Raw genomic sequence first — 23,243 nt, 5'->3', positions numbered from 1 at the left:
TCTACTAAAACCAGGAACCATATGCAGTGCTTTATGTGTTATTTCATGTGATCCTCACAACACTGCGAGGTGGATATCCAGGGCCCCACTTGACTCCCCACTCTCTTTTTGTTTGTTTGTTTGAGACAAGATCTCACTCTGCTGCACAGGCTGGAGTGCAGTGGCACTATTATGATTCACTGCAGCCTCTACTACCCAGGCTCAAATGATCCTCCCACTTCAGCTTCCTGAATAGCTAGGACTACAGGTGTACACCACCATGCCCAGCTAATTTTTTCTAGAGATGGGGTCTCATCATGCTGCCCAGGCTGGTCTCCAACTCCTAGGCTCAAGTGATCCACCCACTTCAGCCTCCCAAAGTGCTGGGATTACAGGTGTGAGCCACTGCGCCCAACCCTGACTCAATCTTGAGGCTCCTAGGGGAGCTGCTCCACCTGCAATGGCTAATATCACACCGGGCACTAACAAGTCTTCGATAAATGTTGCTTGGATTGAACTGAATCTGAAAACTGAGGCTGAGAGAGTCAAAGCGACTTGTCCAAGGTCACACAGCTAGGGAGTGGGTCAGCTGAGCTATGGCCCAGGTCTGTGCAGCTCTGATGCCTTTGCTCGGCCTCCCTTGGAACCTTCCCGACTGAGCAGCTGTGGTCGACAGCTAACAGGAGCTCTGCCAGGACAGGCTTTCCAGGGCAAAAGGCACTGCCATCTCAGAGCCCCAAGAAAGGAGAAGCAAGGGCCACAGAAGACCGTATTAGGGAAAAGTAAAAGAAAGGAAAACAAAAAGTGGAAGGGCCAGCCTTGTGAGTCATGTACCCCAGAATATTCCTTCATAGCTGGCTCCAGGGCAGGCCAGGGAGGCCAGGGCACCTGACAGCCCCAGGGACCTACGCCAAGGAGCTAGGAGTGCAACATCGGGATCGAGTGGGCCTCAGGCTGGGGGTCAGCCTGGCTCGGCCACCAGCACCCATCGACGCTGGGAAAGTCACTTCTGCTGTCAGGGGTTGTGAGTTTCCGCCTCTGTGAGACAGGAGAGGAAGGCACTCAGAACTGCGGAGGGCTCATCAGGGCTGCCTCTGACTGCAAGCCTGCAGGGCCAGGACCAAGGAAAAGCCAGCATCTCCCTCTCCTCTCAGTCAAGCCTGGCCCCACCTCCCAGTGCCCCCACTGTGGAGCTGATGCCCGCTTCTGCCCCATCTCCAGCTGCCCACAGAACCGTCAGAGACTGCTCCTGGGCTGCCAGCATGATGGTGGTGGGCGCAGGGCAGGGTAAGCAGCCCTCAATCGCCTTTGAGGCCCACTGGTTGCTCTCAGACTTAGAAGACAGTCATCTGAGGTTCTGGGCAGGGGAAACCACCTTACTGAGTGCCTACTACGTGCTGGGAGCTTTGCAGACACCATCTCACTTTAGCCTCACAATGCACTCGGAAGTAAGGCTTGTTATTCCCATCTTTGGAGGGAGCCCCAAAGGCTGAGCAAGGCAAAGGCACCTGCCCAAGACCACGCAGCTACTAAGACCCAGGATTCAAACCCCGTCCTGAAGCCCCTAAACCTGTGTTCTCACTCTTGCTCATGTGCCAGCTCCCAGAGGACAGAAACTGTGGCTCCTCCCTGGGTGTCCCCACAGTGCTTCCTGGGAGGTCTTCAAGAGATGCTTGAGGGCCGGGCGCAGTGGCTCATGCCTGTAATCCCAGCACTTTGGGAAGCCGAGGTGGGCAGATCACCTGAGATCGGGAGTTCGAGACCAGCCTGACCAACATGGAGAAACCCCACCTCTACTAAAAATACAAAATTAGCCGGGTGTGGTGGCGCATGCCTGTAATCCCAGCTATTCAGGAGGCTGAGGCAGGAAAATCTATTGAACCCAGGAGGCGGAGGTTGTGGTGAGCCGAGATCGCACCATTGTACTCCAGCCTGGGCAACAAGAGTGAAACTCCGTCTCAAAAAAAAAAAAAAGAAAAAGAAAAAGATGCTTGTTTGGCTGGCCAGGTGGTTACTCCCAAATCCCAGCCCAGGCCCCATTGCTGTACTCAAGTGTCCTGGGCTGGTTCCTGCCTGTCAGGGACCCCAAACCAGCCTGGCCCCACTTCACAAAAGGGGCATTTGAGGCCCAAGCAAAGTGGAGCCAGAAAGCAAACCTCAGGTGCCTCTGATACACACAGCATTGCCGTGTGACCCTAACAGCAAGGAGACAGCTGGAGATCCAGGTGGGGAAAGTGTGGACTTTGCAGGGAGGCACTCCTGGGTTCTAGCCATAGGCCCATTTCTCATTAACTGTGTAAACCGAGCTGGCCTCCGCCTGATGCCTTGATTTCCTCCTCTGCTGTAAAATAGATACAGCAGCCCCTGCCCCCGGACAGTGGTGCAAATTCAGTACAATCGCCTGGCACAAAGCAGGTGATCTCATTCCCCTGGAGGGCACCTGCTTACCTTGGCCATCAGCTGGGGGGAGAGGGGGACACTCGGAACCTAGCCATCCTCCAAGCAGCCAGCCCAAACAAGTTTGCATTTGGAGCTTTGCGTGTGGGTTAATATTTACCTGCTTGTGAACCAAATCTTGCAGGGCATCAGGCATGCCTGAGTCACCCAACCCTGAGAATTCAAATCAAGCAGGAACATGAGGTGTGGAGGGACAGGAGTGCTGAACCCAGGGCAGGCACCAGAAACCCCAGTCTCTCCCAGGGACCCAGACCCAGTGTGGCTGGAGGAGGACAGTCACCTTCCCCAGCACTCCTGCAAATGAAATGGCACCAGCCTGACCCTCTGCCCCTGTAGCACCTTGTTCTGAAGAACCTGAGCCCCAGTCACATGATGATCCCTTTCCTTAGGAACCTGCAACAGTGAGGGCAACTGAGGGAGAAGGCCAGGGCCAAGAGAGGTGGCCCCACAGACCCCACAGACTGACCCCCAGGTATGGCCATCCAGGCCACCCTAGCAAATGAAGATTTCACTCCTCCTGTTTAGAGTTTTCCTACCTCAATGATAAACCCAATGCAGAGAATGAGCCATCAGACCCAGTGACTCCTTCCAGCAGCCCTGGGGGGTGTCGGTCCCCTTTTCACAGATGACAAATCTGAGCTCAGAGCATTGAATCAGCCTGCCGAGGTCTCTACAATCAGTCAGAGGTAGGGGTGGGATTCCAAGCAGGTCTTCTGGCTCCAAGGCTAATAAATACCCAGCCCCTTCTAGTGTCCCGCCCTGTGACAGGGCTGCCTCCAAAGCTCCACACCGAAGCTGCCTGTGTCGATGCTTACCACGTACCAGGATTGCGCTAAGTGCTTTACCAGAAATAATTCCTAATCGTCCCAACAACCATATGAGATAGGGGCTGATATTATCCCCAACTGAATAACTGAACTGAAACAGAAAGGTTGAGACACTTGCCCCAGGACACACAGCTGGCAAGTGGCAGAAGTGAGACTCCACATCAGGCAGTCTGATTCCAGAGGCCAAGGCTCTTAGCTGCCACTGCATCTACCACTCTCCCCACATCATTCTGCTCCCCGCACACCCCAGCTGAGGCCAGGTCCTGTGGGTTGCAAGAAATTCCCTGGTGGAAAAGTGTCATCAGCTTTCATGAATGCAAAGGCTCCAATCTGCACAAGAAAAGAGCTGAAAGCACAGGAAGCTGGGGAAGGGCCCCTCAGCCCTCCCCACCATTCTCCCTGCCCAGCCCAGGGAGCCTGTGGCACAGCGTTGTCCCCTGCCTGGACCCTATCTGTGGCCCCACAGAGCCACAGCTCCTCAGTGAGGTTCACAGGGCATCCTTTCTGACTCATCTCCCCATTCACTGACAACTCATGTTGGCTAAGCATCTACTGAGGCCCAGACCTCATGGGGCCACTTGCAAAACAAAGAGAACCTGAGTGTCAAGAGAGGAAAAGGTCCCCACCTGCCCCAGCCATGACGACCTGCCTTCCCAAAGGCAAGACCCTTCCTGGGCCTGAAAGCCATTCCCCACCTCATCTGCCTGGGCCACTCCCAAATACACGTTGCTTAGCATATGCAGCTGGCATCAGAGCAGTCTCCCATGATGACCACTGGGATAGACGGCTGGCCACTTGTCCCTCTGGGCACCTAACACTCTGGACTGGAATCATTTGCTTAGTTTTCTGACAGCCCACTCGACTGTGAGTTCCTTGAAGGCAAGAATAATGCCTTTCATTTCTGTCTCTCCAATACCCAGGGCAGTCCTTAGCATGCCAAAGAGATTCAAGAGATGATGGGTGGATGGGTGGGTGAATAAATGGGTGGGTGGGTGGATCGATAGATGAATGAATGAGTAGGTGGATGGGTAGATAAATGGATGAATGGATGGGCAGGCAGATGAGCAGATGGATGGATGGATGAATGGATGGATGGATGGATGGATGGATGGATGGATGGATGGATGGATGGACAGACAAACGGGTAGACAGACGGACAGATGGATGGATGGATGCATGGGTGGGTGGGTAAATGAATGGAGAGATGAATGAATGGGCGAGTGGGTGGATGTGGGGGGAGGGAGAGTGGATGGATGACAGGAGAATGTAAGTAGTGGCCAGAGGACACTGTGTCCAGGGCTCTATTTCAATGTGGAATTTACTGGAGCTCAGCAACCCAGGAATCCTAGCTTTGCCCCAAGTATTTAGTCTGACCCAACCATTTTCTTGCTACATGTTTCCCCAGCCTGGCCAAGCATCCCTATGTAATCACCGTCTGTCTCCTTTACTAAGCCATAGAGCAGGTGACATAATGTCCGAGACTGTGTCTGGCCTTACAATTACATGAGTCATTCCCCTGGGCCTAGACCATCTTCCCCTGGGCCTAGACCATCTTCCCCTGGGCCTAGGCCATCTTCCCCTGGGCCTAGGCCATTCCATCACAGGCCTCGAGACATACTTGTCGAACCAATGATAAACAAATTAACAAAAGACCCGAGGAGCTTTTCAAACATGGGGATTCCGCGGTCCCAGCCGAGATCTGCTGCTTCAGAATCTCTAAGGATGAGGCTCAGGAATTCCTATTTTGTTCAAAAGCTTCCTGGCAATTCTGACAATCAGCCAGGTTTGGGACACACCAGTGTGTGGGAAGAGGAGTCACCAGCTCTTGAAGGCTGATGATGCAGGTGAGGGCATCCCACACAGAGCCCGTCACCAACCCCAAAAGGTTAACATGTTCCTACGCATTTTCCTTTTTTTTTTTTTGAGATGTAGTCTGGCTGTGTCACCCAGGCTGGAGTGCAATGGCACAATCTTGGCTCACTGCAACCTCCCCTTCCTGGGTTCAAGCAATTCTCCTGCCTCAGCCTCCTGAGTAGCTGGGATTACAGGTGCATGCCACCACACCCAGCTAATTTTCGTATTTTTAGTAGAGGCAAGGTTTCACCATGTTGCCCAGGCTGGTCTCAAACTCCTGATCTTAAGTGATCCATCCACCTCAGCCTCCCAAAGTGCTGGGATTACAGGCCTGAGCCACTGCACCCGGCCACATTTTCTTTTCTTTCTTTTTTTTTTTTTTTTAAGAGATGGGGTCTTGCTATGTTGTCCCAACTGGAGGACAGTAGCTATTCACAGGCACAATCACAGCATATTGCACCTCTTACTGCTGGACTCAAGTGATCCTCCTGCATTAGCCTCCTGATTAGCTGGGACTATAGGCAAGTGCCGCTGTGCCCAGCCTTTCCTAAGGCTCAGAGTCTAATGGCCTTTTTCAAAAAGTGGTCCTTGAACTACTGACTTCAGAGGCACCTGAGTGAAGGGGAGGCTTCTTTTAAATGCAGATGCTCCTGATACCAACCTATAATACTAGAGTCTCTTGGGATGAGGCCCAAGAATTTGCCTTCTTAGCAGGCTTGTCTGGGTGACCCTGGCTCACATTAACGTATGAGAATTACTGGCTCTCAGTTCCCAGGGTGCTTAGGCCACCTGCCAGTCTCCAACATCTTCACACACACTGCATCTTCTGAGAGAGAAAAGTTCCTGATGGGGGAAGCCTTGGTGGACCCCAAGAAACCCAGCAAACCAGGGTGTGGCCAAAAGGTACAAAATGTATCTATTCCTCCATTACACAGTTCACAGAATGTCAGCCCTGAAGGAAACCAACAAATCACTAAGCCCAGGCCTTCATTTCACAGATGAGGAAACTGAGGCCCAGAGAGGACTGTGCCTTGCCCAAGGTCATAAAAGGGTGAATGACAGAGCCAAGCTTACCCCTATGCTTCCAGGCCCACCCCCATGCTTCCAGGCACCCCCCATGTTCCCAGGCCCCCCCTGTGCTCCCAGGACCCCCTGTGCTCCCAAGCCCACCCCCGTGCTCCCAGGCCCACCTCCATGCTCCCAGGCTCACCCCCATGCTCCCAGGCCTCCCACGTGCTCCCAGGCCCCCCCGTGCTCCCAGGCTCCCCCCGTGCTCCCAGGCCCCCCCTGTGCTCCCAGGCCCACCCCCGTGCTCCCAGGCCCCCCCTGTGCTCCCAGGCTCCCCCCGTGCTCCCAGGCCCCGCCGTGCTCCCAGGCTCACCCCCGTGCTCCCAGGCTCACCCCCATGCTCCCAGCCTCCCCCTATGCTCCCAGGCCCCTCTCCGTGCTCCCAGGCTTACCTCCATGCTCCCAGGCTCCCCATATGCTCCCAGGCCCCCCCCATGCTCCCAGGCCCACCTCCGTGCTCCCAGGCTCACCCCCATGCTCCCAGGCTGCCCTGACCTAATTGGGAGTCTCTGCTCCTCCCTCACCATCCTCTTTGCCTCCAAATATGCTCCCAGGTGAGCCAGGGTCCCTGGGAAGAGCCTTTGTAGGGCAGCTGCTGCTGCCCAAGACATCTCAGCCAGTCTTCCTGCCCCACACAGGCAGGGTGGCTCCAATTACAGGAGCCTGACCTTCCCCCCAGGAAGGATCCTGCTGATAAAGCAATGGGTGCTCCAGGGTACAAAGGACACGAGAGAAAGAAGCAAGAACAGATGGGGATGGGGCGTGGTTATGGTGCTGCTGACCCCAGAGGGGGGTTGACGGTCACAGCTCAGTAGATGTGTCCCCCAAAACTCCATAATCAGTCCACAGTGTCTGAGTTTAAAAGTCTAAACAGGCCAGGCATGGTGGCTCACACCTGTAATCCCAGCACTTTGGGAGGCTGAGGCGGGTGGATCACCTGAGGTCAGGAGTTCAAGACCAGCCTGACCAACATGGAGAAACCCCGTCTCTACTAAAAATACAAAATTATCTGGGCATGGTGGCATGTGCCTGTAATCCCAGCTGCTTGAGAGGCTAAGAAAGCACTTAACCCGGGAGGCAGAGGTTGCAATGAGCTGAGATCATGCCATTACACTCCAACCTAGGAGACAGAGCAACACTATCTCAAAAAAAAAAAAAAAAAAAAGTAGTTTAAACAGTCCTGAGAAACCACTGACACCAGTGTTGTCAATCTGTATATTTGGGGAAACATTTGTGTCCTGAAATATGTCAATAGGTGCTCATTGGGAGAAAAAAAAAAGCATTCAATACTCAAAGAACAATGGAAAACCACAGCAGAAGTCTCCCTGCTGGAGAATAACAATACTCCATGTGCTAAAGACACTGAGAAGTGCTGCAATTTCAGAATCTGCTTAAACCATGACACAGCTAAAGGAACTTGGAGGCTAAGAGGAGTTACATGCCTTGCCCAGAGTCATCCACCTAGGAAGAGGAGGAGGTGGGACTTAGGTACAGTCTACCCATATTGGCAACCAACATGCTTAGGATTTAGCAAGATGATTCCTTTATTATTGTTGCTGTTTGTTCTTGTTCTCCTGATTGGAAAAAGAGAAGGCAAACAGCATAGTGCCTGGTCAGAAAGTCATGCCCATGAAAGTGGCCAGGGTCGGGCACAGTGGCTCACGCCTCTAATCCCAGCACTTTGGGAGGCCAAGGCAGAAAGATCGCTTGAGCGCAGGAGTTTGAGACCAGCCTGGGCAACGTGGCGAAACCCCATCTCTACAAAAAAATGCAAAAACTAGCCTAGCATGCTGGCATGTGCCTGTAGCCCCAGCTACTCGGTAGGCTGAGGTGGGAGGATCACCTGAGCCCAGGAAATCCAGGCTGCAGTGAGCTGTGATCATGCCACTGTGTCCCAGCCTGGGCGACAGAGCAAGACCCTGTCAAAAAAAAAAAAAAGGAAGGAAGGAAGGGAGGAAGGGAGAGAGGCTGAGGATTCAGCCTCCCAAAATTCCCTTCTATTGCTGGGTCTGGCACCATGGGCTGTGTGACCTAGGGTAAGTCCCAACCCCTCTCTGGGACTGAGATGTCCTATATGTGGACTGGATGATCCCTGAAAACTCTTCTAGCTCTGCTGTCTGACCCTCAGCTCCTCTGTCTCCCTCCCTGCCAGCCGCATCCTCTCCCTGCTCCCAAGTCCCCTTCTCTGTAAATAGCTGAGGCCTGCCCCCTGGGCTGGGCTCCTTGGCAAGGCTGAGCTCTGGCCAATGGTGGGCTAAGCACTGTTCCTCCCTGCCCAGCCCCTCACCATCCTCACTGTGACTCACCCATTTAGTGTTTCCAGATCTGACTCAACATCATTTCTCAAGGGCGGATGAACTGGGTGGATTTTTGCATCTGGGGCCCGGCAGAACGGGTTTTGCAGAGAGCTCCAAGTGATGGGACATGAGGTAGAGAGGCCGTACCCACCCCCACAAGGAAGCACCTAGCAAACGTATCCTCTGCACTTCCTCTGGTCTTTGAAGTCCAGCCTTCATATACAGGGAATGCCATCACTTGACCCTTGGGAAAGTTAGCTAAACGTTTTGTGTCTCAGTTCTCACATCTAACATGGAGCTAATCATACTCGCCTCCCTGTTGAGTAGGCAATAAAATAATACACAATGCAGCCAGCACAGTGCCTGGCACCCAGTGGTACTCAAGTGATAGTTGTCATCATACGCTGCTATTAAGCTATGTATTTTTTATTTTTTAGAGACAGGGTCTTGCTCTGCTGCCCAGGCTGGAGTGCAGTGGTGCCATCATAGCTCACTGCAGCCTCAACCTCCTGGGCTCAAGCCATCTTTCCGCCTCAGCCTCCTGAGTAGCTGGGACTACGGGTGCACACCACCACACCTGGCTAATTTTTTGTTTTGTTTTGTTTTTTTGTAAAGATGGGGTCTCGTTATGTTGCCCAGGCTGGTCTTGAACTCCAGGGCTCAAGCGATGCTCCCACCTCAGCCTCCCAAAGTGCTGGGATTACAGGCATGAGCCACCACCCTCAAACTACAGTGTATCAAACTATAGAGGGTTCACTGAACTGTTTTCTCATCTCAATCTCCCCAAGTCCCACAGGCAATAGAGGACAGGAAGTAGAAAAAGGTGGCAAATGTTTGACTGTTACAGATTCCTAGAAACCTGAAATCTTACACTTATGAATTATTAGAATTGGTAGAGACTCTAGATTCTCAATCTACCCATCTCACAGAAGAGGAAACTGAGGCTTAGGGTAAAGGCAGGGGGCAAAGTGAAATGTTGCCCAAGCTCTTCTGGCTGGTCCAAGGAAGAAGTGGGATTATAACCCAGGCAACTGGCTTCCAGTCCAGTCCCCCTCTGAGGCCCTGGAGGAGTGAAAAGAGCAGAAGGTCAGGAGTCTGGGATGCTGGGGTTCTGGTCCAGTGTCTGCCCCAATTGGCTGAAAGATGATGAGCCAGGGGCTGAGGCTCACTGGAGCTCCAAGGCTTCGTGATAAAACTTAAGGGGTTGTAGGGATTGGGGTGTCCCAAAGTCAAGTGGGCAGAATGCTAGTGCCCCACAGGATCCTATCAAGTGATTTGCCAAGAAAGGGACTCATGCTCAGCTGAACAAAGTTTGACGGGGACCACAGGGATTTCAGGGGAGGGTTCCAGAGTCAGAGGGTCAGGTTCAAATTCTGCCATTTAATAGCTGTGTGACTTGGCACAAAAAACCTACCCTTTCTGTTCCTTAGCTGTGTCATCTATAAAATGAAGATAATGACCATCCATATCTCACAAGATGACAAGGGATTGAAACAAGAGGCTGGACACGGTGGCTCACGCCTGTAACCCCAGCACTTTGGGAGGCTGAGGGGAGCAGATCACTGGAGGTCAGGAGTTTGAGACCAGCCTGGCTGATATGGTGAAACCCTGTATCTACTAAAAAAAAAAAAAATTAGCCAGGTGTGGTGGCACGCACCTGTAGTCCCAGCTACTTGGGAGGCTGAGGCAGGAGAATCACCTGAACCCGGGAAGCAGAGGTTGCAGTGAACTAAGATCATGCCACTGCACTGCAGCCTGGGTGACAGAGTGAGATTCTATCTCAAAAGAAAAAAAGAGATAGATTGAAACAAGATCATGCGTGGTACCTGGCACACTTCAGGCCTACAGTGGATACTGGTTATTATTTCAATCCTATTGGTCGCGTTTCATATTATCTTTACTTTACAGGCGAGGGAACCAAGACTCCAGAGAGGTGAGACACCTGCCCAAAATGACAGAGCTCATAGCGCAGGGCTCTGTGAAGTGCTCCCCGTCTCCCCCTCCCCCCGCCCTCTGCCTGGCATCTGCCCTCCCCAGCGGGGACTGCCTCCCTCACTGGCCTCATGTGACCTGTTAATCGAATCCTGCACCAGCCCCATCGAGTTTTCCCATCACCCACTGGGGAGGAAGCAGATGCCCAGCAAACTGCTTAAACAACCCATGCAGCTCTGGGAAAGCCCCAGCCCTGGCTTCCAGCAGCAGCCCAGCTCCTCCTGCCCAGAAGCAACAACTGTTCTCTGAGACTGCAAAAAGGCAATGTTTAAAGCCACACGGGGACCTGTGGCCGGTGACCTTCAACTCAAGCCTCCAGTGAGCCCCTCCCTGGGGTTACTCACCATCCGCTTCCACCCCGGGACTGTGGTTGTTTTAGTTAGGAGACCAGTCCTAGCCTGGATGCCCTGGCATGCTGTGCGACCTCAGGCAAGTTGCTTAACCTCTCTGACTCGGGAATCTTTTTGGAAAAGAAAAATGAGCAGAATTTGGGAAGGAGTAAGGAAGCAGCAGGGTTCAGAGAATGACCTAGGAATCAGAGAGCTTTTAACAGCCTTAAAAGCTCTCCCTGGTAACTCTCCTGTCACTTGCAGCCCAATCTCTACCCGGAACAAAAGGTTCTAATCCCATCATCCCCTGGCTTGAAACAGTTGACCAGCTCGCAGGGCCCACAAGATAAAGTACAAGCCCCTAGTGCAATGGACAGAGCTCCTAAGCAGCACCCACTGTACCCTCCCTGACATGGCCCTGCTATCCCCTCCTCCGAGCCTCGGCACATGCCTGGATGCCTCCTGCTTCCTGACCTAACTCTGCCTTTTCCACTGCTTGGCTTGGACGCTCCCCTGGGAAGCCTCCTCGGAGCCCCTCCACCTGCATCAGGCACCGCCCACCCTTCAGCTGTTGCCCAGCCACCTCCCTCACCAGATTAAGGGGTGCCACACCTTACTCATCTTGGAATCTCCAGTTCCTTGCCCAGTGCACAGCATTCAGTAGGTGTTTAGTAAATATGTGTTGGAAGGAAAGGAATGCAAGGACAGACAAATGAAAACAAATTAACGAAACCACAAGCTTTGGTATCCTCCTCTGCAACACGGGAATGCCGTGGGCGAAGGAGCTGGACTGCCCCCCTTGGTGTGAATCCTCACTCCCCACGCAGTCATGCACCTGCTGGCAGGTGCACTGGGTCACCTCTGGGCCTCTTTCCCCTTCCATAAGGTGAGAAGCATAACAGCACCTGCACCTCACAGACTTATTGTGAGGACCAGGGTTCAATCCTCCCCAAGTGCTTAGTTCAGCGCCCGGCACTAAAGGTAAGTTCCTTGCACCCATCTTCCCCTAGCTCCCAGGCTGCCCCCTGCCCCCGCCGCTCCTCCTCCTCCACCAGACTATAAATATAAGAGCTCCCAGAGCTCACCTCCCTGTGGAGGGATCTCTCCTCCGAATTGTCCCTCTGGGTGGTCACACCTGTCCCATTTATATGTCAAGGATGCCCAAGTTTGCATCTCCAGCTCAGAGGCCCTCACTGCCCCCTTGGACTTCTTTGGGGTTTTTTGCGTTTTTTTTTTCTTTTTTGAGATGGAGTTTCGCTCTCGTTGCCCACCCTAGACTGCAATGGCACATCAGCTCACTGCAACGTCCACCCTCCTGGGTTCGAGCAATTCTCCTGCCTCAGCCTCCTGAGTAGCTGGGATTATAGGCACCCACCATCACACCTGGCTAATTTTTGTATTGTTAGTAGAGATGGGGTTTCACCATGTTGGCCAGGCTGGTCTCGAACTCCCGACCTCAAGTGATCCTCCCGCCTTGGCCTCCCAAAGTTCTGGGATTACAGGCATGAGCCACTGTGCCCGGCCTACCCTCTTGGACTTCTAACTAGCCTCTCAATGTGAACCTGCCCCAAACCTAACCCTTGGTTTCTCCAAAAGCCATGCTCCTCACTCCCTCTTAACCATCTCCTTTCATGACACCACCGCTCACTCAGATACTCAAAAGAAGAATCTAGAAGTCTTGTTCCATTCTTCTCTTTCCCTCACCCCTGTGTACAATCCACCAGAAATTCCAGTTGATTCCAGCTGATATATAACCCAAACCCAACACTTTTCTCCTATTCTACTGCCAAATGGGAACCTTTCCTTGCCTTTCCTCTGGTTCCCAGCTCCACCCCTCCACCCTGGCTCTCTACAGCCAATTCTCCTCCCAGCAAACATGGGATCTTTTGCAAAGGTAAATCAGTCACTCCCTGCCCTTGACACTGCGAATGTTTGTAGTCTTGTTTGCTGGACCGTGGGTTATTGGAGTGTCAAACCTCACCTCATCTTTATATCCATCCATCACCCCACAGCACTGAGTCAAGTGCTTCCACATCATAGGCACTCAGTAAATTATTTTTTAATAAATTATTGGGAAAAGGTGAATTTCTTAACAGAGTTATTACTAGCTGGAATCTTGGAACTATATTTCATTAGTAAAGGTATTTATGGGAAGTAGAAAACAAACCTCCAATGGTTTCCTTTTGCACCTAGAGTAACAATCCTAACTAATACGGCCTCTTCTACATCCTCCTCTCCCTGCCATGCAGGCCCAGGCCGTTCTGGCTCAAACAGGCCAAGTTCATCTGGCCTCAGGGCTTTTGCATTTGCTGTAGCCCCTACCCCAGATACTTTTCCCTCAGATCCTTGCAGGGGACGTTCCTGCTTCTTATTCAGGTCTGGCTTAAACGTCTCTCTTCAGAGAGGCCTCTCTGACCATCTGCAGCTAACAAATCCTGTACCCCCACCCCCACATACACCCTCTCTACCCCTCATCCCCAGTTATCACCATCACACCAGTCTGTTTCCTTCACAGGACTTAATGCATAACATGTGGTTACCTTATAAATTTGATGTGTTTGATTTTTGTCTCCTCCACCACCATATAAGACTCACGAGGCTGGGCACCATGGCTCACACCTGTAATCCCAGCACTTTGGGAGGCTGAGGTGGGAGAATCACTTGTGGTCAGGAGTTCGAGACCAGCCTGGCCAACATAGTGAAACCCCATCTCTACTAAAAATACAAAACTTAGCCAGGTGTGGTGGCAGGTGCCTGTAATCCCATCTACTCATGAGGCTGAGGCTGGAGAATCACTTGAACCCAGGATGCAGAGGATGCAGTGAGCCAAGATCATGCCATTACACTCCAGCCTGGGTGACAGAGCAACACTCCATCTCAAAACAAACAAACAAACAAAAAAAACCCACCAGGGCAAGGTTAATGTCAGCTTGCTCACTGTTGTAACTGAAAAGGATCAGAATATGCTATCCCAGGGCCAGAAGTGGTGCTTCACACCTGTAGTCCCAGCACTTTGGGAGGCTGAGGCAGGAGAATCATTTGAGGTCAGGAGTTTGAGACCAGCCTGGCCAACATGGTGAAACCCTGTCTCTACTAAAAATACAAAAATTAGCTGAGTGTGGTGGTGTGCACCTGTAATCCCATCTACTCAGGAGGCTGAGGCTTGAGAATCGCTTGAACCCAGGAGGCAGAAGATGCAGTGAGCCTAGACCATTGCACTCCAGCCTCGGCAACAGAGCAAGACGCTGTCTCAAAAAAAAAAAAAAAAAAAAAAAATTATTTTGAGCTCAAGGTACTTGAGCAGCAGCAGATGCAGGAAGAGCTCTTTGCCTCCCCTTTTCTGCCTAAAAGCAGGGCACACATTTCCCTTTGTAAAGGTGACATAAATTTCCATTTGCAAAGGTGTACCCCTCTACCTTACTTTATCTGCATAACAAACGTTACTAAACCACCCTTATCTACCATACATTTCCTAGTCACTTTCCTGAAATTTACTGCCCCCCTAAGAGTCCAATCTTTTTCTTTTGTTTCCTTGCTTCTCCACAATTTATCGCCCTTTGTTAAAATGTTATGTAAGCTCCCAAGTCTAACTGCCTTTTTGGATTTTCATTTCTTTTCTGTAAGGGGAGACCCCTTACAGTAAAAAATACATACAGTAACATTAAATAAAATCTATATGCCTTTTCTCCTATTAACCTGTCTTTTGTCAGTTTAATTCATAGGCTCTACCACAGAACCTAACAGGGTAGAAGAAAAGATATTCCTCCCCTACATGACAAAAGCCAACATTACTAAGCTTTGACCTGGGCCATGCACTACCACGAGCATCCTACTTGCACTTTCTTGTTAAATCCCCATGCCTTATGACACAACTACTGGTGTTATCCCATCTACAGATGAGAAAACAGATAAGAGAAGGGTCAAGTGAGCTGCCCAAGGTCCAACATAGAAAGAGCTCCAGCAGGGAGCAGGGTACCCCTCTACTCCCAGCGTCTACTCCCAGAACCCAACACAGCCTCTCCCTTTGTGGGCCCTAAATAGATACTTGCCAAATGAGCAAATGAATCACTGAATACATGAATGATATGCACCACAATATTGAGAGAGGCTGTCTTTAGGTGGCAAAATGATTTCCATTTTCTTCTCTCTGTATTTTCTCTGTGTTTTCTTCAGTGGTCATGCGATGCATGTATAACTTAAAGTAAAACAAATGCCTATTTCAAAAGAAATTCAAAGGTTGTGGGTAATGTCTAGGTTCAGGAATATTTTTCTTCAATTTCGGGAGACTGTTATTTTCCTACTTAATTTAACCATTGTTTTTCTAGGGAAATTGAATAAAAAGCCCACATTTCCAAAGCTCACTCCAAGTCTGCCCACTTCAAACAATGAAGAGAGGGGAGTAATGAGAGCTGGCTCCCGCCTTGTATGCTAATGGCTGGGATTCTGGGATGCATACCAAGCAGCCAGCGACTAGAACCAGGACTTTTGCAGAGAGGAGGGCACTCTGGGGCCAGGCTCTCAAGAAGAAAGAGGGGTTCCAAAACCCAGAAATGCCACCTCATCTTGGGCCCAACATGCCAACATGGGCTGGCACCATCACAAACCACCTGCACTGCCCTGGACTGGGGATGTAGCTGCAAGAAGGTGGTGTTGGGGCCTGGTCTGAGACCACCCTCTCAACCAACAGGCCGGTGGGAAGATGAACCCCATGGCAGGGAGCTCAGTGCTGGCTCTAACAAAGAGGTGGGCAGACCCTGGGCCTGTGGCCAAGTGGTCAACTATCCTTTCCCATTTTCCATAGCATATGGGCACTGCTGCTAGGGGCTGTCAAAGGCACAGCCGGGCCAGGCCCTGGGAGGGTTGGCGCTGCTCAAGGAAAGACACAGAGTGGAGAGGCAGGACTCTGGGGCGAGCAGAATGTGGTGCTTCTACCTCTTGGTTGCACAACCCTGGGCAAGTTCAACGGAGGCAAAACAGAGATAATGATGCACCCCCACCTCTCGGAGTAGCTGAGAATTGAGCAAGCTCCCATGAGCCATGCACTACCAAGATGCCTGCCACTCTGCAATTATGAGCCATTAGTATTAGCTCTTTTCTGACACCAGGCCTAGGGGGCCCATGTGGGTACCAGGATTCTATTCTCATCCTTGCCCCTGAGCCACAGGGTAACAAACCCAGCTATGACCAGACTGGGCCTTGCCAACACTGAATTAAAAAAACACACATTAACTCCAAATTAAGAAAGGCAAAGTGTGCTGAGATTCCAGGCATGTGACGAATCTCTCCCTCCTCTCCTCAAAGGGAAAAGGAAAACCGCATAAAGGAGGGGAGCACGGGACTGCAGAAAGATCTCAGGGCCTGCCAGGTTCGAATCCTGCCACTTACAAACAGAATGCCCTTGGATAAGTCTCTGAGACTCAATTTCCTCATCGATAAGATGGGAAAATAGGACCTACTTGGAGGATCGGCATGGAAATTAAACGAATTGATGCATGAAAAATATCTGGCAATATAGGCACAAAGTCAAAATCAGTTGCCTTTAAGCAAACAAGTTCTCAATTATCTGCCTAAATGAAGGACAGAGGCAGCTTTTCTTTTTTTTTTTTTTTTTTTTTTTTTTTGAGATGGAGTCTCACTCTGTCGCCCAGGCTGGAGTGCAGTGGCGCAATCTCGGCTCACTGCAAGCTCTGCCTCCCGGGTTCACGCCATTCTCCTGCCTCAGCCTCTCCGAGTAGCTGGGACTACAGGCGCCCGCCACCACGCCTGGCTAATTTTTTGTATTTTTAGTAGAGACAGGGTTTCACCGTGGTCTCGATCTCCTGACCTCGGGATCCGCCCACCTTGGCCTCCCAAAGTGCTGGGATTACAAGCGTGAGCTTTTCTGGTATCAATTAGCAATGGGTGGAGAATAGGAGACCCCTCTTCCCAATTAAGTTTTGTGCTTGATATTAACATAGATTTTTTTTTTTTTTTTTGAGAATCCACCAGCCACAGATGCAGGGGCTGGAAGAGCAGCAAGCTTTAGGGACAGCAGGAAACTACCAAGAAACCTTAAAGATTTTCAGGGAAGCAGGGTGATCCACACAGCACAAGGCCCCTGACAGGTGAGGTTTGGCAGATTTCCTTTGCTGGCTCCCAGATGATGCTGTGCCTTCTGACTTGAGGAAGGTTCAATGCTTCCCCTGCTCTGTTTCAAGCCCTGCAGACTTTTGATTCACCTGACACCAGAGCCAGACTGAACTCTCAATAATTCATGCCTCTGAGCTTTTGCACATGCCATTCCTTCTGGGTAGAAAAAACACACATTAACTCCCCTGGATAGAAGGAGCAGCATGTGCAAAGGCTCAGAGGCATGAACTGTTTCCCTCTCCCTACCCTATTACCCCACTACACTCTGCACATCCCTCCACTGTATGTAACTGTGCACATGTCCATCTCCCAACCAGAGATCACAGGCTGTACAAGAGCAACCATCTGCCTCTACTCTCTCATGCAAGCCCTGAATCCATATGGACAGGTCATGCCCACTGTTGCCTATGCCAGCTCTAGCCACCCATGTCCTGGACGTCACAACTCCACAAGCCCCAAGCTACTTAACTTGTCCACCGTCTGTCCTCAGATGCCACTGCTGCTTTTCCTCCCAGATGCCTGAGTCATCCTAAATAGGGTTACTCAATGGCAAAGTTGGCTCTCAATTAACTGAATCTCCTCCTCGTCCTATTTCCCCTCTTCCTGATGCATGGTAACAACTCACGTGCTGGAGTGGAGAGCTCCTGTGATTTGAGGGCAATTTACAACCTCTATCACCACAGCAGGCCCTGCCCAGCAGCTGCGCCTCAGCCATGAGGACACTAAGATCAGTCCTGGAGCGGCATCACACTAGAATGTAAGTTCAAAGGGAGGGACTGAGTTGCTCATTGCTGGATTCCCAGTGGTGTGCTGGTAAACAGGCTCTTCAGGGGAAAAGATTCTGATTTGCAGTGTTTGCCAATTTCTGTGATATAAATACTCTCACTGTGGCCAATTTCAAGCTGCCAACATGACATCACTGAATGGAGTTGAGATATGCAGTAGCACACCACTACGTACATTACACACACACCCACACCCACACTCACACCCCTGATGTGGTTTGGCTGTGTCTCCACCAAAATCTCATCTTGAATTGTAGCTCCCATAATCCCCACGTGTCGTAGGAGGGACATGGTGGGAGGTAATTGAATCACTGGAGCAGGTTTTCCCCATGCTGTTCTCATGATAGTGAATAAGTCTCCCAAGACCTGATGGTTTTCTAAAGGACAGTTCCCCTGCACAGGCTCTCTTGCCTGCCACCATGTAAGATGTGTCTTTGCTCCTCCTTCACCTTCTACCATGATTGTGAGGCCTCCCCAGCCATGTGGAACTGTGAGTTCATTAAACTTCTTTTTCTTTACAAATTACCTAGTCTCGGGCATTTCTTCACAGCAGTATGAAATTAGCAGTATGAAAAAGAACTAATACACCCCCCAACACACACACACACACACACACACACAGCAGCAAATAACCACAAAAGCACAGGTAATAATAGGATAAAATAATTAGGAAAAAAATTTGAGTATTTATTACTTTATAAAACATAATTTACAGGCTGGGCACGGTGGCTCACACCTGTAATCCCAGCACTTTGGGAGGCTGAGGTGGGCAGATCACCTGAGGTCAGGAGTTTGAGACCAGCCTGGGCAACATGGTGAAACCCAGTCTCTATTAAAAACACAAAAATTAGCCGGGCGTGGTGGTGGACTCCTGTAATCCCAGCTGCTCGGGAGGCTAAGGCATGAGAATTGCTTGAATGTGGGAGGCAGAGGTTGCAGTGAGCCGAGATCATGCCATTGCACTCCAGCCTGAGCGACAAGAGCCAAAATTCCATCTCAAAAAAAAATTATTGTTATTATTATATATATATGTATAAAATTTATGGCCAGGCACAATGGCTCATGACTGTAATTCCAGCACTTTTAGAGGCCAAGGTAGGTGGACCACCTGAGGTCAGGAGTTCAAGACCAACCTGGCCAACATAGTGAAACCCCATCTCTACTAAAATACAAAAAATTAGCCAGGTGTGGTGGTGGGCGCCTGTAATCCCAGCTACTGTAATCCCAGAGGCTGAGGCAGGAGAATCACTTGAACCCAGGAGGTGGAGGTTGCAGTGAGCAAAGATCATGCCATTGCATTCCAGCCTGAGCAACAAGAGTGAAACTTCATCTCAAAAATATATAATAATAGCCAGGCGTGGTGGCTCATGCCTGTAATCCCAGCACTTTGGGAGGCTGAGGCCGGTGGATCACCTGAGGTCAGGAGTTTGAGACCAGCCTGGCCAACATGGTAAAACCCCGTCTCTACTAAAAATACAAAAATTAGCTGGGCGTGGTGGCGGGCACCTGTAATTCCAGCTACTCAGGAGACTGAGGCAGGAGAATCACTTGAAACCGGGGGGCAGGGGTTGCAGTGAGCTGAGATTGTACCACTTCACTCCAGCCTGGGCAAAAGAGAAAGACTCTGTCTCAAAAAAAAAAAAAAAATATATATATATATATACACACACACACACACACACACACACACACACATATGTATGTGTATATATATATAATTTACTTAATGATGAATGTATATACTCAAAAAAAAATTTTTTTTTGAGACGGAGTTTTACTCTTTTCCCCCAGGCTGAAGTACAATGGCACAACCTTGGCTCACTGCAACCTCCGCCTCCTGGGTTCTAGCAATTCTCCTGCCTCAGACTCCCGAGTAGCTGGGATTACAGGCATGAGCCACCACACCCAGCTAATTTTTGTATTTTTAGTAGAGATGGGGTTTCACCATGTTGGCCAGGCTGGTCTCGAACTCCCGACCTCAGGTGATCTGCCTGCCTCGGCCTCCCAAAGTGCTGGGATTACAGGCATGAGCCACCGCGCCTGGCCTCAAAATTTTTTATAATGGCTGTGTTTAGCAACCGGGTCATAAAATTCCTAAAATTTAGCAATCAGCTCTTATGTGTAGGTATGAGCTGGCTCCCAACTCACCACTGCCCAGGACCCAGCAGAGGCTCTGTAAGGACCAGTCACTCCTGGGAATGTCATCAGACCAGGGTCCTGAAAGAAAATGGCTCTGATGCCCTCCACTGAGGTAGAGAGAAGAAGAACTCTCTGGGACACTGCAAGGAAGGGGCTGAGCTGGGCCCAAGGTGGCACTGTGGGGTGGAACAACTTTGGCACACTCAGTTGTTAAAGAGCCTGATTCTCTCCTGGACTTTAGACCCCTTGAGGGCAAGAACAGTGGCTCATTCACCATTGTCCAGCCGGGTGACAAGAATACAAAAGGCACTAGAGACAGTTGTGCAAGAGAAAGCAAGGACTGAGTGGCCAGGGAGTCCCAGGCTGAGTGCTGGCTCCTTCGCTGATTTGCTTCAGCAGTGACCTTTGGCAGTCACTTAAATGCTGTATGTTCATCTTCCTCATATGTAAAATGGGTATGAACCCATCTCCCTGCCTAATTACTAGGGTGTTGTCAAAACAAAGAGATAGCAGATATGAAAGTGCAATATAAATACACGTTGTTATCTTATCATGGCATATATATCACTTACTTTATCTTTTCAAAATTAATCTAAGAAAATTACATGTATTCTTTCCACTCTGTTCCTTCTCAGTGTATAACAGGTACATGCTTAAAGCATCTAGCCCAGTACCTGGCACTCAGCATATATTATAAATGTCTGTTAATTAATATAGTATTTCCCCAAGTAACGGTACACTTTCCTCATATATATATATATTTTAAGACAGGGTCTCCCTCTGTCACTTAAGCTGTAGTACGGTGGCACAATCGTAGCTCACTGCAGCCTCGAACTTCCAGGCTCAAGTGATCTCCCATCTCAGCCTCCTGAGTAGCTGGGACTACAGGCGTGCACCAGCACATCCAACTAATTTTTAAAATTTTTTGGAGAGACATGGTCTCCCGTGTTGCCCAGGTTGGTCCCAAACACCTGGGCTCAAGTGATCCTCCCACCTGAAGCTCCCAAAGTGCTGGGATTACAAGCGTGAGCCACCATGCTCAATCTTCTTTTTTTTTTTTTTTTTCTTTTGAGATAGTCTCATTCTGTTACCCAGGCTGGAGTGCAGTGGCACAATCTTGGTTCACTGTAACCTCCGCCTCTGGGGTTCAAGCGACCCTCCCACCTCAGCCTCCCAAATAGCTGGGATTATAGACGTGCACCACCACACCCGGCTAATTTCTGTTTTTGTTTTTGTTTTGAAATGGAGTTTCACTCTTGTCACCCAAGCTGGAGTGTAACGGTGTGATCTCCGCACACTGCAACCTGCATTTCCCGGGTTCAAGCAATTCTCCTGCCTCAGCCTCCCGAGTAGCTGGGACTACAGGCATGCGCCACGATTCCCAGCTAATTTTATATTTTTAGTAGAGATGGGGTTTCACCATGTTGGCCAGGCTAGTCTTGAACTCCTGACTTCAGGTAATCCGCCCACCTCAGCCTCCCAAAGTGCTGGGATTACAGGCATGAGCTACTGAGCCTGGCCATAATTTTTGCATTTTTAGTAAAGACAGGGTTTCACCACGTTGGCCAGGCTGATCTTGAACTCTTGACCTCAAGTGATCCCCCCAATTTGGCCTCCCAAAGTGCTGGGATTACAAGGGTGAGCCACCACACCCAACCTCCTCTTATACTAACCTGGTACCTGGGCCCCAGAGCAGTCCACCAGCTTTCCCTCCTCCCCAGACTCCTCCAGAGTTAAAACTTGAAACAGAATTTGGGAACCATTAGTTATTGGACATTCATTTATTCAGCAACTATGTGTAGAGCACCCACTATGCACCAGGCACTGTTCTGAGCTGTGATCAAGGACAGACATGGTCCCTGCTCCACTGGAAGTCCGTAAAAAAGCCCCTCACCCCCCACGACTGGGGCAGGAACCCTCAGAGCACTGGGGCTAGCCTGGCTCACTGGAAAGGAAGTAGCTCCCGAGTGAGAAATCAAAGAGGTGAAGGTTGGGACCCACTTCCTGGATAGAGAGAATAGCCCACAGAGGCTCTTTGGCGGAAGGGGAAGGGACAGGGGGCCTCAGGAAGGCAAGCGCCTGGGGACAGAGCAAGCATCAGATTCGGGCACCCCAGGACGCCTTCCTTACAGGAGGGTTCTGAGCTTCAGCCTGAGGGCCCGAGGAAGGGGAACAGCAGTCCCCAGCCCACAGTCACAGGGAGCTTGGAGATTTCCGGAGGCTGACCCGCTTTCTAGTCTGTGTCCAGGGCCTGAACACCGTGGGGGGCACAGTGCTCGGCGGATGCTGGGAAGAGCTATGCATTTTAATGAGCCCGCATAACCTGCCCTCTCTCCCCAGAATCCGAGGAGGAGCAGATGGGACTACCGGCAGGTGGGACGTGGCTTCCCAGTAGCATCCTTAAGGGAGGCCAAGGAGTCTGGGGCAGCTACTGAGCTCCAAAGCCAGTGGGAAAGTGCAGCCCACCAGCCACCACCTCTCTGCTTGGCACTGATGCAACGCAGGGCCTCCTGGCTTTCAGGGCCAAAGGAAGATTCGAGACCCCAGGGCCCCGCTTTGGGAAAGAGAGGAAGAATTGTCCCCATGCCCCCTACAGTCAGGCCTGCGCTCCCTCTCAGAGGCCATCGCAGGGACTCCAGGGAGGCTGGTCTTCATCTAAGGCCCTCCCTGACACATATCCCTGTCCCAGGGAGGATCCGGGACTGGCAGCTCCGCAGCCACGGCCTCCGGCTGACCCGACATCCTCTCCTCCCACATTCTCCTCCTGCAGGAGGCCGCCCCGTTCCGCCTCTGGGCGGGGGTCCAGGGTGGGAGAGGCTGACTCACCACAGAGGTGACAGGGGCACTCCCTGACTTCACCCGATCCCAGGGACCCCCAAGGTCAGCGCAGGAGGAGGTGGACCACAGGGGAAAGTGAGGCACAGGGTGGGGGTGGGGGTTCCCAAACTGTCCTGACCCCAACCGGCTGGAGGCCACACACACGCACACACATACACAAGCTGAAGCACAAAGGCCACTCGCCCTAGTAACACCAGAACTCCAGTGACACAAGGAGAGACCCACAGAGAGGGAAGACGCGGGCTCGGGGCTCTCACACCCAGACACAGGGACACAGCGGCGGACACGGCCCCCCGCCGGCCCACGGCGACACGCCCGGGACCCCCGGAGGACCCTGGCGCCTGGAGCGCCTCCCGCGCACTCGCAGACTCGGGGACACGCGAGGATCCCGCGGAGGCAGGGCCCCCGCGCTCACTCACCCGCCTCGGCTGCCCGGGCCCGCGCCTTTGTCGTCCGCGCCGCTCACAAAGGCGCCCGGCGGCCGGCGCCGCGCCTCCAGCTCCGCAGGCCGTCGCAGGCGCCCATGGCCGGGACGGCGCCCCCGCCGCC

The 23,243-nt window shown here is 51.4% G+C and overlaps 1 protein-coding gene across 7 annotated transcripts in view; it reads right to left on the bottom strand.

The window, feature by feature from the left end:
* ARHGEF10L (Rho guanine nucleotide exchange factor 10 like) overlaps positions 1-23,237 on the bottom strand; it is a 160,341-nt gene extending 137,104 nt beyond the window's left edge. For all 7 annotated transcript variants that reach the window (XM_032759082.1, XM_032759084.1, XM_032759086.1 and 4 more), the window contains exon 1: positions 23,114-23,237. The gene's annotated coding sequence lies outside the window, so the exon portion shown is untranslated. The remainder of the gene's footprint in view (positions 1-23,113) is intronic.
* Positions 23,238-23,243: the final 6 nt, after the last annotated feature.

Source organism: Hylobates moloch, unplaced genomic scaffold (genome assembly GCF_009828535.3).
Source record: "Hylobates moloch isolate HMO894 unplaced genomic scaffold, HMol_V3 SCAFFOLD_9, whole genome shotgun sequence".
Lineage (NCBI taxonomy): Eukaryota > Metazoa > Chordata > Mammalia > Primates > Hylobatidae > Hylobates > Hylobates moloch.
This window is presented reverse-complemented; position numbering and strand designations above follow the sequence as displayed.